Source organism: Chionomys nivalis, chromosome 7, assembly GCF_950005125.1.
Source record: "Chionomys nivalis chromosome 7, mChiNiv1.1, whole genome shotgun sequence".
NCBI classification, from domain to species: Eukaryota; Metazoa; Chordata; class Mammalia; order Rodentia; family Cricetidae; genus Chionomys; species Chionomys nivalis.
Window position 1 is genome coordinate 29859721 of NC_080092.1, and position 12213 is coordinate 29871933.

General features: G+C 40.1%; 1 protein-coding gene across 4 annotated transcripts in view; it reads right to left on the minus strand.

The window, feature by feature from the left end:
- Positions 1–12213, minus strand: part of Sgcd (sarcoglycan delta) — a 919076-nt gene that overhangs the window by 379469 nt on the left and 527394 nt on the right. The window contains exon 1 of one of the 4 annotated variants that reach the window (XM_057774533.1): positions 1738–1872. The exons of the other annotated variants lie outside the window; for them this stretch is intronic. The gene's annotated coding sequence lies outside the window, so the exon portion shown is untranslated. Of the gene's footprint in view, positions 1–1737; positions 1873–12213 lie in introns of those variants that run through there. 4 annotated transcript variants of the gene reach the window in all.

Genomic DNA, 12213 nt, shown 5'->3' on the forward strand with positions numbered 1-12213 from the left:
GCACTGCTCGGCACAATCCTGCAACCTGGAGTTGCTATGTCACGCCTCTTTCTGCAGAAAGCTTGACGTGAACTAAATTTAGAGGGGGATGACATTCCAGATCACTCTGTCTATGTTACTGGCAGTGGGTGCTTGGCTGTGGTTCACATCAGCTCCTAATCTGCCTGGGCATTCAGAAGAGAGCCACGGTCTATTTTGACTTCTAACTGCCCTCCCTTGCCTGAAAGGAGTACTAAAATTCTTTAAGATGCCCCACCCTATCCAGTTTTATCCCTCCTGACTCAGAGAGAGGTTAACAAGGAAAACATGTGTGAGCCATTGCTCAAGACTGAGAAAGCCAGCTGTCAGTCACATACGGATTCTATCCTCCAACAAGATAACTACGGGGAAAGAAAGTATTAGCCAACAATCTGAAAATTTTACTACCAGAGTGACCTTCTGCCTACCCATTTTAGAATGGGAAAACCGAGGTATGCCAGCATCGACCCTTCATTCAGCCCCCACCTCATCAAGTACTAACAAGCTGTTTGTAGGGGTTCAGGACTCTGAATTAAACTCATCTCATTTTCTAAGAGAAGCACCCAAGAGGTCTAGTGACTCCTTACTAAGGACCCAGTATGCCAGGACTCCACTCTTTCATCTGCTTTCCCCAGGCAGGCTCTTACCCAAGTCCCCTCTGGGGAGCACCTCTCACCATGGACTGCATAGCAAGGAGCCCTACAGCACGCTGGATGAGCGTTAGAACAGATTTATCTTAAAGACAGTGGCACCATTCTAAATACGAACACAGAAAGGAGTGCTATCAAAGTTCTAGGAGGGCCATCATATGTATTACAATACAGAGTATACTATGAAAGAGAACTTAAATTGAAGAGGAAAGCCAGGGTTCCCTCCTGCTAAAATTTATTCGATATTTTTAATGTACTATTTTTAGTTAGGTGAAAATAAAATGACGTGGTCGGTGAAACATTCACACCATTTGTCTCTATTTTTAACAAGGATTTTTTTTTTTAAAAAATTACTGTTTTCAGCTCTGGCTCTATTATCTGTATTAGAAGTATTTATTAAACTGCAGGTTATTTCTGTCACTGAGTAAAGGGGGACTTGCTTACCAAAGCAGAATAACAACAGCCCAGCATAATTTAGGTAAATGTATTACAGCTGTTCAAATCTCACATCAAAATCACATATAAAAGACACTAGAAACCCCCCCACACACACCTGTTTCTAACCTAAGTAAAAAAAATAAATAAAATGTATTCCAAAATAAAAACTTCAAACTCCGATTTCCTCCAAAAACGGAGAACTGTTTCCTGCTTGGAACACCCCCTCTTAAAACCTTGGAAGCATTAAGACCTGGAACAGTCTGATCAGAGGTTATCTTTGCAGTCAATGAAGTGTCCGAGAAACCGAAAGGGAGAAAACTTCCAGACCGCTGGGACAGACTGACAACAGGAGGAATCCACACTTTTCCTTCCCCCTCAGCATTCGCTGTGGAGTTCGAACTTTCCAAAGTGCCTGGGCACTGTTAAAACTCCTATCTCAAGGGCCTTTGGGGCAAACAAAGATGAGAACCACCCACCCACTCCCTCTGCAGAGGTGATGGGGTTGAAATGTGTTAGTTAACACATACAACAGCGACCCCTCCCACTCCCCCCGACCCCCGTGTTTGTGAACAAACACCAGACAGGGCTCAGAAAGCTAGGCTGGAAAGGCAAGAACTGCAAGGTCCCCTACCTCTCCTCTGCTTCACAGAGTGGCGGATGAGGGTCCCCCGTGGTCCTGGGGAAAGCTGAGAGGCTCTGAAGGAGGCGGCCACACAGCCCGCCCATGTGAGCAGGCCCTGCCTGCGCTCAGGAGCTGCCCCAGTCAGATTTTCCAGCCGCACAACTGCAGCCAAGTCCCTGCCCATGCCTGAAGAATTTCCTGAACAGCATTCCCGGTCTTTCACTGCCTGCTTTGAAACTCTACTCTGCCTCTACTTCGATCCGGTTTTATCAAGCCCAGCTACTGGGCTGTCTCCAGATATCAATGGGAAACACGTGTGTCAAACACAGCTTTGCTTCCTAGCTACAGAGCTCATGGCGTCTGCGGGGCTCACACTCACAGAAAAAAAAGGCTGCTTCACGAAACGACATGGATTTCCCAGCCGTTCTCCACACAGGCTTTGCTCGGGTATTAGATGCAATAGACAAATCATCCTTTTTTTTTTTTTTTTCTCCCAGTTCAGTGCTGTCTCCTTGTATTTTGCCTGCTCCCCCTGGAATTCCTTACTGCCTGGGGTTAGCCCCCTGCGCTCTGCTCTCCCTGGTCTCAATAATAAAGTGACTGCAGCTGAGAGACATGAACTCTAACTCCATCTCCATCTCTGGCCCTTCCTAACTTTTTCTTAAAAATTCAGTTGCTGGGGGAAACAGTATTTTTAGCATTTCCAGTTCCGTTCTTCCAAGTTGTCCTCTCCACCTGATTCTTGGTCCATTTCTGCAGCAACTAAAAATAATACAATTATTTTCCTCAGACACTTCGGATCCTTTTTGCTCTGAAGTTGTGCAGGTAGCATGGCACCGAACGGTCACATTTTGCATGCTGTGACAACCGTGTGAAGGTGACAGGAAAGAGGAAGACCCTGGGACCAGAATGCATCCTATGCTGGTGCAGTTGTAATTTTCGTTTTCCTAGGTGGCATTCCCTCAAGCCTCAAGATGTTCTGGGTACCTTCTGCTGCATTTTGTGGTCTACCTTTGACATTTTCTCTTTTCTATCATAAAACAGAAGGGAAAAAAAATCTCAAAATACAAGAGCTTCTAAATGGAAGCTACCTACATCTAAGAAATCAAAGTTTTCAAGTTAATGTTCCAAAAACAAGTTAAAAAGGAGCATTTGGTGTGAGGTTTTTGTTTGTTTGTAGTTCTGTTTCTTCTCCTTCCTTGTCTTCTTGGTATTAACATTTAAATCACCCCCCCCCCTCTCTCTCTCTCTCTCCTCTTTTCTCCCATTTTCTTGCCAGATTTTAAAACTGTTTTTACGTTCCAGAGGGGGCTGCTGTAAATATTAGGATTCACTACAGGTCAGGACTTATCATTCAATTGTGGTGGAGCCTTTTTTAACACAGTTAAGTTACTACCTTGGAATGTACTGTGGGCATATGAATATTGAGGTATATGTGGTCAGGCACACCCATACATCTGAGGTAACAGCAATTATAAAGCCAGAGAACCAGAGACTGTCCAATACAAATAGCCTTCAGCCCTCATCTTACATAGAGAAACCCAAGCCCAGGGAGATGATTCATCCAGAGTTGCAAAGACAGTTAAAGCCACAGTTCGTGCTGGCGAAGGCCTTCTGGGGCCTCTTTCTCTTCTGTGTGCTCACTGTATTGTGTATATTCTGGGAAGGCGATATCACCCAGCTTTCAGGTGAGCAGCCTTCAATCAGATCTGGGCAGAACCTTCCCTCTCCTCTAACTAGCTGTCCCACCTGTAGGCTCTGGTCAACTTGCTTATTCTAAGTCTTGTTTTCTTCAGCTGTAATAGTTGAACTATTACTTGAAAGTAATAGTTGGATCTACTTTGTAGAAATGGTCTCTGGGTTATTGAGGTAATCTGTATGCTTCATTGACAATAGTGCCTATAAATCATTTAAGTTTCTTTGTTGTTTTAGTGGAGCAAAACCCAGACTTATTTTTTTTTTATCATAATTGTGTCCCTAGATATTTTCTGTTGCCTAATAAAGGCATACCAATTCAAACACAGAAAACTATCCCAAAATTTAGTTGGAGTGATAAACCAGCCATCTGGCTTCTCTTCATTTGTTCCCAAACAGAAGACTGGAGGCTTTTCTCCAGTTAACTCTTAGAAAAGGCAAACATCAAAAACCAAAGTCACGAGGCGAGCCAAGTGCCATTCGGAGAATTAGGTGTCCCCTCGGCACTAAGAGCTCAGAACAGTAGTTCCGTGGAGAGGTCATTGATAGTTGTGCTGCCCATGCGCAGAGACACCTCTATTCCCCACGGGCCGGCAACACGTGAAATCCCCATGCTGAGCAAGAAATCATTCAGAGAAAACAGCTGCTACAAATCTGAAAGAACTGGACGTCTGTTTGTGCGTTTAGAGGCAGTGGCACCCAGTGCTTAATGAAGCTGCGTTCAGCTTCCTCTGAGAAAAACAAAAGATGGAGTTCAAGTAGTTCTTAATTTTGAGTGGTTTACAAATGTTTAAGTTCTTAAAGACAGGAAAACTCAAGGGGAAAACAAACTCACAAAATTTTATTTTCTTAATTTTTATGTGGTGAGTTTTATGTATGATATTACAGAGTGTGTGGGGGGAGGGTATGCCCAGTATGGCAGCCAGTACAGAGTGGGGGGAGGGGCACCCAGTATGGCATCCAGAAAGAGCTCAAAGGAGCTAAGTGTTTACTAGTGTTTGGTTTGCAAAGATTGGTAGAGCTCCTTCCTCGGTCTCCTGTTACAACTTTTTACCCTCATCAGTCAGTTCTTGAATTGCCTTTGATTGCAGCAGAGAGAAGCTAGAATTAGCCAAAAGAAACAGAGGGACAATGTATTAAATCACCAACTGTAAGTCTGCATGCAGTCCTGAAAGCATGAGAAGAGCGAACTGAATGCTCTCAAGACTCTTTCTCTTCCCCTAGTGTTCTCTTGGTTTGGGTTCATCTTTGCTCCCGCCATCGGTGTCACACACATTGTGTAGAATTAGCAAGGGATTGAGAAAAAGTAGAAGGTGCACTAAAGTGTTAGACAAGGTCTGGGGAAGCAGATCAGTGGGTAAGTACTCTTCCTGTAGAAGTATGAGGTCCTGAGTTCAAATGCCTACAGCCTACAAAAAATTCAGGCATGGTCCCCATATGTCTATTCCCCTAGTGCTTGTAGTTGGGCAGGGTGATCTCCGGGACTGTCGTCAGCCAGCCTAACTTCAGATTCAGGTGGGGACCCTGTCTCAGTGGAGTAAAGGAGAAGGGTAGAGCAGGGCAATGAATAGCATCCTCCCATAGCCTCTGCATCCATACTCTCCACACACACACACACACACACACACACACACACACAATGCACACGTGTACACACAACAAAACAGAAAAATAATAAAGTGATAATCTATGAAAACTCTAAGAGAACAACCTCATACTTTGATGTCTTTTCTACAAAAAACCCCTGGAGTAGTATGAGGCAATACTTAATCAAGAGATGGAGAAATAATTTTATCAGGTTCAAGCCAAAACAACTGAATTCCACTTCATTAGATGAGTAGCAGATTATTGAAAGAGTAGCCTGATGGCCTTTTTCATTTGAGGGTTCATTTTGCAAACGGTATCCAGTGAGGAGGCACACACCCTGTTTGGATCTTCAGAATAGACAGGGCAAATACAGGGCCACTTTTCAATGGCCAAAGGCAAAGTAATCAATTGACTTTGAAGAGAAACTTTCAAGTAAGAATTTGGGACGACTTATGGATCAGTGACAAACAAATGACCCACACATTGTGAGAATATCTTTATTGGTAAGACATACTGTCTAAGCTGAAGTCACTTTCAGTTTTAGTAATTCAGTTCTGCACATGGAGCAAAGGGAATAAGATCAGTTATTACCTTGAGAAGGAATTGGTACATGGATGAATACAAACACCCTTCTAATAGCAATTCATTTAACAGCATGAAGAAAATACTGGTATAGTTGAACAGTCAGTCCATACGTTTTTTCTCTTTCCCACTATAAAACACTGGTCAATTCTTTGAAATTTCTTTCTGGTCCATAATTTCTCCTAATGTTATAGCTTACTAAAAGTAAACTCTTGAAGTACTATGCTTTTATTTGGAAATAAAATTTATTGATCAATAAAAATGGTCCAGATTCCATGATAGCCAGCAATGAAAAAGAACCATGTTTAAAAATTTCAAAACATCCCTTGTCTCTATTTTTACAATAACAGTACTACTTGGAGCAAAATCCAACTGTGGAGCACAGGAACTCCAAGTAAAATATAAACCACATGAACAACAACTGCATTATCTAACATCCCAGCCTCAGAGACCTAACTCCTGGATCTGGCAATTGGCCCAAAGAATAAAGTGCTTCCTATGCAAGCCTGAGGACCTGAGTTCAGATCCACTACCCATGGAAAAGCTGTTTTGTTACATGCCCATAACCCTAGTGCTTAGAGGAGTGAGAGAGGGAGGCAGAGACAGGTGGAACCTGAAGGCTCATTGGCCAGGCATCTAGTTGAAATATTGAGTTTGTAAGATTCACAGAGAGATCCTATCTTCAAAAAATAAAATAGAGAAATGATTGAGGAAGACATCCCAATATTAACTCTGACCCCTGCATAGGCAATGCACCCACTCACATGCACGCACACACACACACACACACATGCATGCAGGTATCTCACTCCAAAACCTAGACATTGTAAACTAAAAATGTCAGACAGAAAATTCATCATTCATTGTATATCTCTTTGCAGTTTTTTTAAAAGAATTTCATACATGAGTGCTGTATCTACATTGTTATGCACTCTCTCCCTCGCCAACTCCTCCCATGTTCCCCTGACTCCCTTGCAAGTTAATAAGCTCTTCTTTTTAAATTATTATTGTTACAGGCACACACATGTATGTATGTATATATAAATACAGCATGCTGAGTCCATGTGGTGTTGGGCATATGCGTTTGTGTTTAAGGCTGATTGCTTGGGAGTGGATACTCTCTCAGGACAGTTATCTCTAGAGAACACCGCTTCTTTCCTCCCTAGCCGTTTCTTATTGCCTGAGAGTGGGACCTTGTGAGATTTCTACCCTCCTTGCAGGCATGTCAATTAGCCGTGTAACTGGTGAATGGGTGGTAGAAATATACAAATGCGCAATAGAATTCTGTTAGGCTGTAAAGAAAAACAAAATCATGACATTTGCAAGTAAATGGGTAGAACTAGAAAATACTATAGTGAATGAGGGAACCCAGATCCAGAAAGACAAATATCACTGTGTATTTCAAAGCCTTTGATGGACAATAGATACATGACAGAGACCACACTGGGCAGAGTCATAACTCACAATGAGTCTGAGATTAAACAGTTGGTGCGGAAGTGTCCACAACTTCTCTAATAATATACAAAACTAGCGGTGAAAATATTAGATGACACTTCATAGTCTATTTGAAAAGAAAGGGACTTCCCAAAAATTAAAAATAAATTAAATCTCACAATTCTGCTGACTGCAAAATTTCTTTGTTTGGGTTCGAAATTTGACAAACCTTGATTATTCCCCTCTCAAAAAATATTGACCTGCATATTCATGCTTACTGTAGTGTCATTCACAATAGTTGGAATATGGCATCGGTCTAGGTGCTCATACACCTAAATAGACAAAGAAAATGGGCTTCATTCAGCCTAGAAGAGAACAGCATTATATCATTTACAGGCATGTGTCCAGAACTGGGGGTCACTACCTTCTTAATAAGGTGTATGTGTGTATGTGTGCGTGCGCACGTGTGTGTGTTACTTAGACACGTTCTTCCTGATCCACCATCATCATCAGTGGCAGCCCTCATGTGTCATCAAAATATAGTCTATTTTTGAGCTAGCTTATTTGTTGGTATTTATATGTATTTAGAATGTAAGTATGCTTTGGTACAGAGTCTATATTCAAACCGAACTAACATCCACTCTTAATTTCCCAAGGGTTTAATTATCACAATTTAATCATATGATTTATTTTAGGGGTTACATTTAAAAGTTTGAATTCATCGTTGCAGCTATGTTATTTAGAAGTATGCAGTGCAGTTTACTTCTGTAAGATGATACCCAGTGCCACTTCAAAGAGTCCTTCCTTACAGCTAATTGGATCCAGATGGCCAGATCCACTCCTCTGGGATTTGCATCACTTCCTGTCTCCTTGTCTCTAGACACTCAGCAAGCACTTTCCCCACTCAGCCATCTCTCTGGTCCAGGAGTCAGCTTTCTAAGACTTGGCTCTTTATTCAATGTTGGTCTCATACTATGAACTGTGCAAATGCTTTCATCTTTCTTTTGGTAGTATGGCTTTCCCAACAATTGTATTAAATAAGCTATTCTTTTCCTATTGCAAAGCCATGGTTCCTTTGTTAGTTACTTCTCTTCCTTGTAGTTTTGTTTATGGCTCTCTACTCTGTTCTACGGTCTTATGTGTCTGTTTTAAATATTAATATCAAGCCGGGCGGTGGTGGCACACGCCTTTAATCCCAGCACTCAGGAGGCAGAGGCAGGCGAATCTCTGTGAGTTCGAGACCAGCCTGGTCTACAAGAGCTAGTTCCAGGACAGGCTCCAAAACCACAGAGAAACCCTGTCTCGAAAAACCAAAAAAATAAAATAAAATAAAATAAAAATAAATAAATAAATAAATAAATAAATAAATAAATAAATAAATATTAATGTCATCCTATTTTGGTTACATCAACTTTGCAACATAATTTAAAGTCAGTACATTTGGTGCCCTCAGCTTTGTTCCTCTTGCTGAAGACTGTGTTATGGGGGCTAAGAAGATGAATCAGTAGGTTAAATATCTGCTTATAGGCATGAGAACCTGAGTTCAATTTCCAGCACCGACATGTCATGATGCACACATGGAATTCCAGTGCTGGAAGTAGGCACAGGAAGATCCCTGGAATTTGCTGGCCAGGAAGCCTAGTTTAGATAGAGAGATCTGGACTGAGTGAAAGACTATTTCTCAAAATAAAGGCAACTGATATCAATATCTTGCCTCTACATATTTACATGCACACTTGCAAGCACACAGACAGACAGACAGACAGATAGATAGATAGACAGAATTGTATTAGCTATTGGGAGTCTTTTCTGGTTCTAAACAAATTTACCACTATCTTTCCTATTTCCATGAAAAAGGTCATTTAGTTTTGATGGAGAGTATTAGAGAATATAGATATTTTAGCAATGTTAACTTTTCAAGTCATGAACAAAGGGCATGTTTCTTTCATATTTGTGTTGTCTTAACCTTATTTAAATCAAGGACTTATATTTTTAAATGTACAAATCTTGTATGTCTGTGTGTTGATTTATTTATTCCTAGGATTCTGTTCTTTTCGACACAATTAAAGATGGAAGTTTCTTTCTTCCTTTCTTTTTCTCTTTTCTTCCTTTTTAGGCAACTCGTTGCTTTTTGTATAACTGGAATTGATTTTTCCATGTTGATTTTGTATATTAAAACTTTAATGAATATGTTCATTAGTCTTACCAGTTTCTTGAAGGTGTCTTTAGGATTTTCTATTTATACAACTATTTCGTTTATGGAGATAAATTTCTTCTTTTCTGATTTGCACTCCTGCTTTTTGTTTCATTTTGTTTTTATAACCACCCTGGCTAGGATCCTTATAACCAACAAGGAGATAAAATACAAAATATTTAGGGAACTTACGCTGTTTGATAAGAACTCCCCCAAACAATCCCACATAGAAATGAGTGAAGGACTTGAAGAGAGGCGTGTCTAAAGTAGACAAATGACCGGCAGATACATTAAAGCATGCACTACATCACTAACCCCTAGGGAAGTGCAACCGAAAATCACAAAGAGTTTCTACTTCCCACCTACTAGAAAGGCAGTCAGCAAAAAGACAATAGATAGCACTGGGGTACCAAGGGAAGTCTGTGCATTGCTGGTGGAGACATAGACTGATAGAGTCATTGTGCAAGACAGCAAAAAAATGGGACAAAATCTGACACTTCAAGATCTGAGCATACATCTAGCAAAAACCAAGTCAGGACTTTCAAGAGATACTTAAACACCTATGATCTTGACAACATCATTTGCTACAGTCCAGATATGAACATCTAACATCTATCAATAGATGAATAGATAGACAAATGAGATGGTTTGAATAAACATCACTCAAACACGCCCGAGTTAGTCTTGATCCCCATCCTATAGTGCCATCTAATGGTGGTACAATCTTTAAGACGCAGGGCCTAATGGAAGAAAGTTAGGTCATTGGTCCAAAGAGATTCTGGGATGCCAGCTTCTTCCTTTCTTTGTCTATTTTGCTTGCTGGTTTTCTTGAAATAAACAGCCTCATCCTTTACTTTGAACTCCCAGCATGTTATACTACTTTACCATAGACCCCAAAGCATGGGGAAATGAATAATGGACTAAAACCTCTAAAACCATGGGCCAAGCCAGGTGTGTTAGTAAGTATCTGCAGCCCCAGCACTTCCAAAGATTGAAGCAGAAGGATTGCTTGAGCCTTGAATTCAATAGTACACTAGACAATATAGCAAGACTCTGTCTTTACAAACAAGAAAGTAAACCACAAAAACTCAGCAAAGAAACCGTTCCTAATTTTACCTTAAATATATCAAGTATTTTGTCACAGTAGCAGAGTGGACACTATATTGACTGTTACATGATAGAAGAAAAAATGGTAAAGCTGGGATCTACCCAGAGAAGTGGTGTCCACAGTGAGAGTTCTGGTGGTCTACAAAGTTTAAAACAAAATAGTGTTTATAGAGTAGTTAATTTTAATCAAATAAGTTAATGCTAAATTTTTAACTTTTTTATTTGCATTAAGTTCTGTCTAATGACATATTTACCAACCAGTGTAACACCCATTTAACTCTAATATCTTGTCTTTGTTAATTAAATCTCAGAAGATAGAAAACTCAAACCACCTTATTAATTAATATAACCCTTATGCCTTGACTATTGAATCTTTGAAGCTCAGCAGTGTTGTGACCTTCCTCCAGACTAACCACTTGTTTTTGCTTAATTCATTTTATATTGTTATTAATTCTGTTTTGTTCCTAAGGGCTCTGTTGCATGTAATTCTAGGACACTTCAAATGTCTTGCCACTAGTTCAATGATCATGCTACTACAATTCTTTGGGGCATCAAGAAATGTGTATCAAGGGTTCCAAAATGAAAGAAAAGCTGCCTCAGTGTTCAGTAGAAGAAAATCGGGGTGCCATGGTCTTGGCTGCATTTTATACATATTTTAACAGAAGCCAAAAGGAACAGCATGCTCCAATGAAAAGATGAATTATATTAATGGAGCATTTTAATGGGAGATTTGGGTTTATATTGATAATATAAACAATAAAATTATCATTGGAGGTTTTATTTAATGAGGGAGAGTAACAAGTCTATTGCAGCCAACGTAACAGACTATGGCCTCACTATCAGGAAGTATAATGCACCATCTTAGGCATGTCATCTAGAACACATCTTTAGCCCTGAATACTCAGAGCATTTTACCCCTCAAATCTTATTTCCACAGCCCTCCTCAGATCCTTTAATTTCATTTTTCAGAAAATTTGGTTTTACTGGATCTTATAATTTGTAACTAAAATTGGAGGCATGGAGCCTTTCTTTATCAGCATAGTATTTACATATAACCACAGCAGCCAATGGTTAGTCAAAGCCCAGTGTGTGCTAGGTATGTTAATTATATCAACTGGCTTTGCAAAGTCTCATATGGGGCCACCTCAAGGGTTGGCACAATTTTCTGTGCAAGCCAGATAATATATATGTTAGGCTTCCAGACAGTGAAGTCTCTGTCATAATGACCACATTCAACTACTACAGCATTTAAGCATCTGGAAAGAAAACATAAATGAACAGCATGCCTCGTTCTGATGTAATTGTATCTACAGACACCTACATTTGAATTCCATATATTTCATGTCATAAAATATTATTTTTCTGTTGATCTATTTCAGTTATTGAAATATGTGAAAGTCATTCTTTTTAAAGATTTTATTTCATTTTATTTTATCTTTCAATTTTGAGATTATAATATATTTCTACTATTTCTGTCTTCCCTTTTCTCTCTTCAAACTTTCCCACATGGTGTTATTTTTCAGATTATGTGTACATCTTTTTATTTGGGGGGTTACATATACATGCAGGTAACCACAGAATCAGAAGGGAGGTTAGGGTCCCCTAGAACAAGGCTTTGAGCTACCCAGAATTGGGGGATGCCAGGAACCTAACTCAGGGTTCCATGAACCATGGAGTTGTCTCTCTTCAGCCAATTGACAAAAATAGATGGAAATCTAGATTTTGTCTGGGAACCCTAGTTTTCCAGTTTCTAAATCATCAAAATATTTGAGACCAAGAACTAAAACTCAGAAAGCCTTAGTTACCAATCAGAAACTACCAATAGAGTTGGCCATTCTGGCTCTTCACTCTTGTTTTTGGTTCATCTGCCTTCCTCTGCATGAACA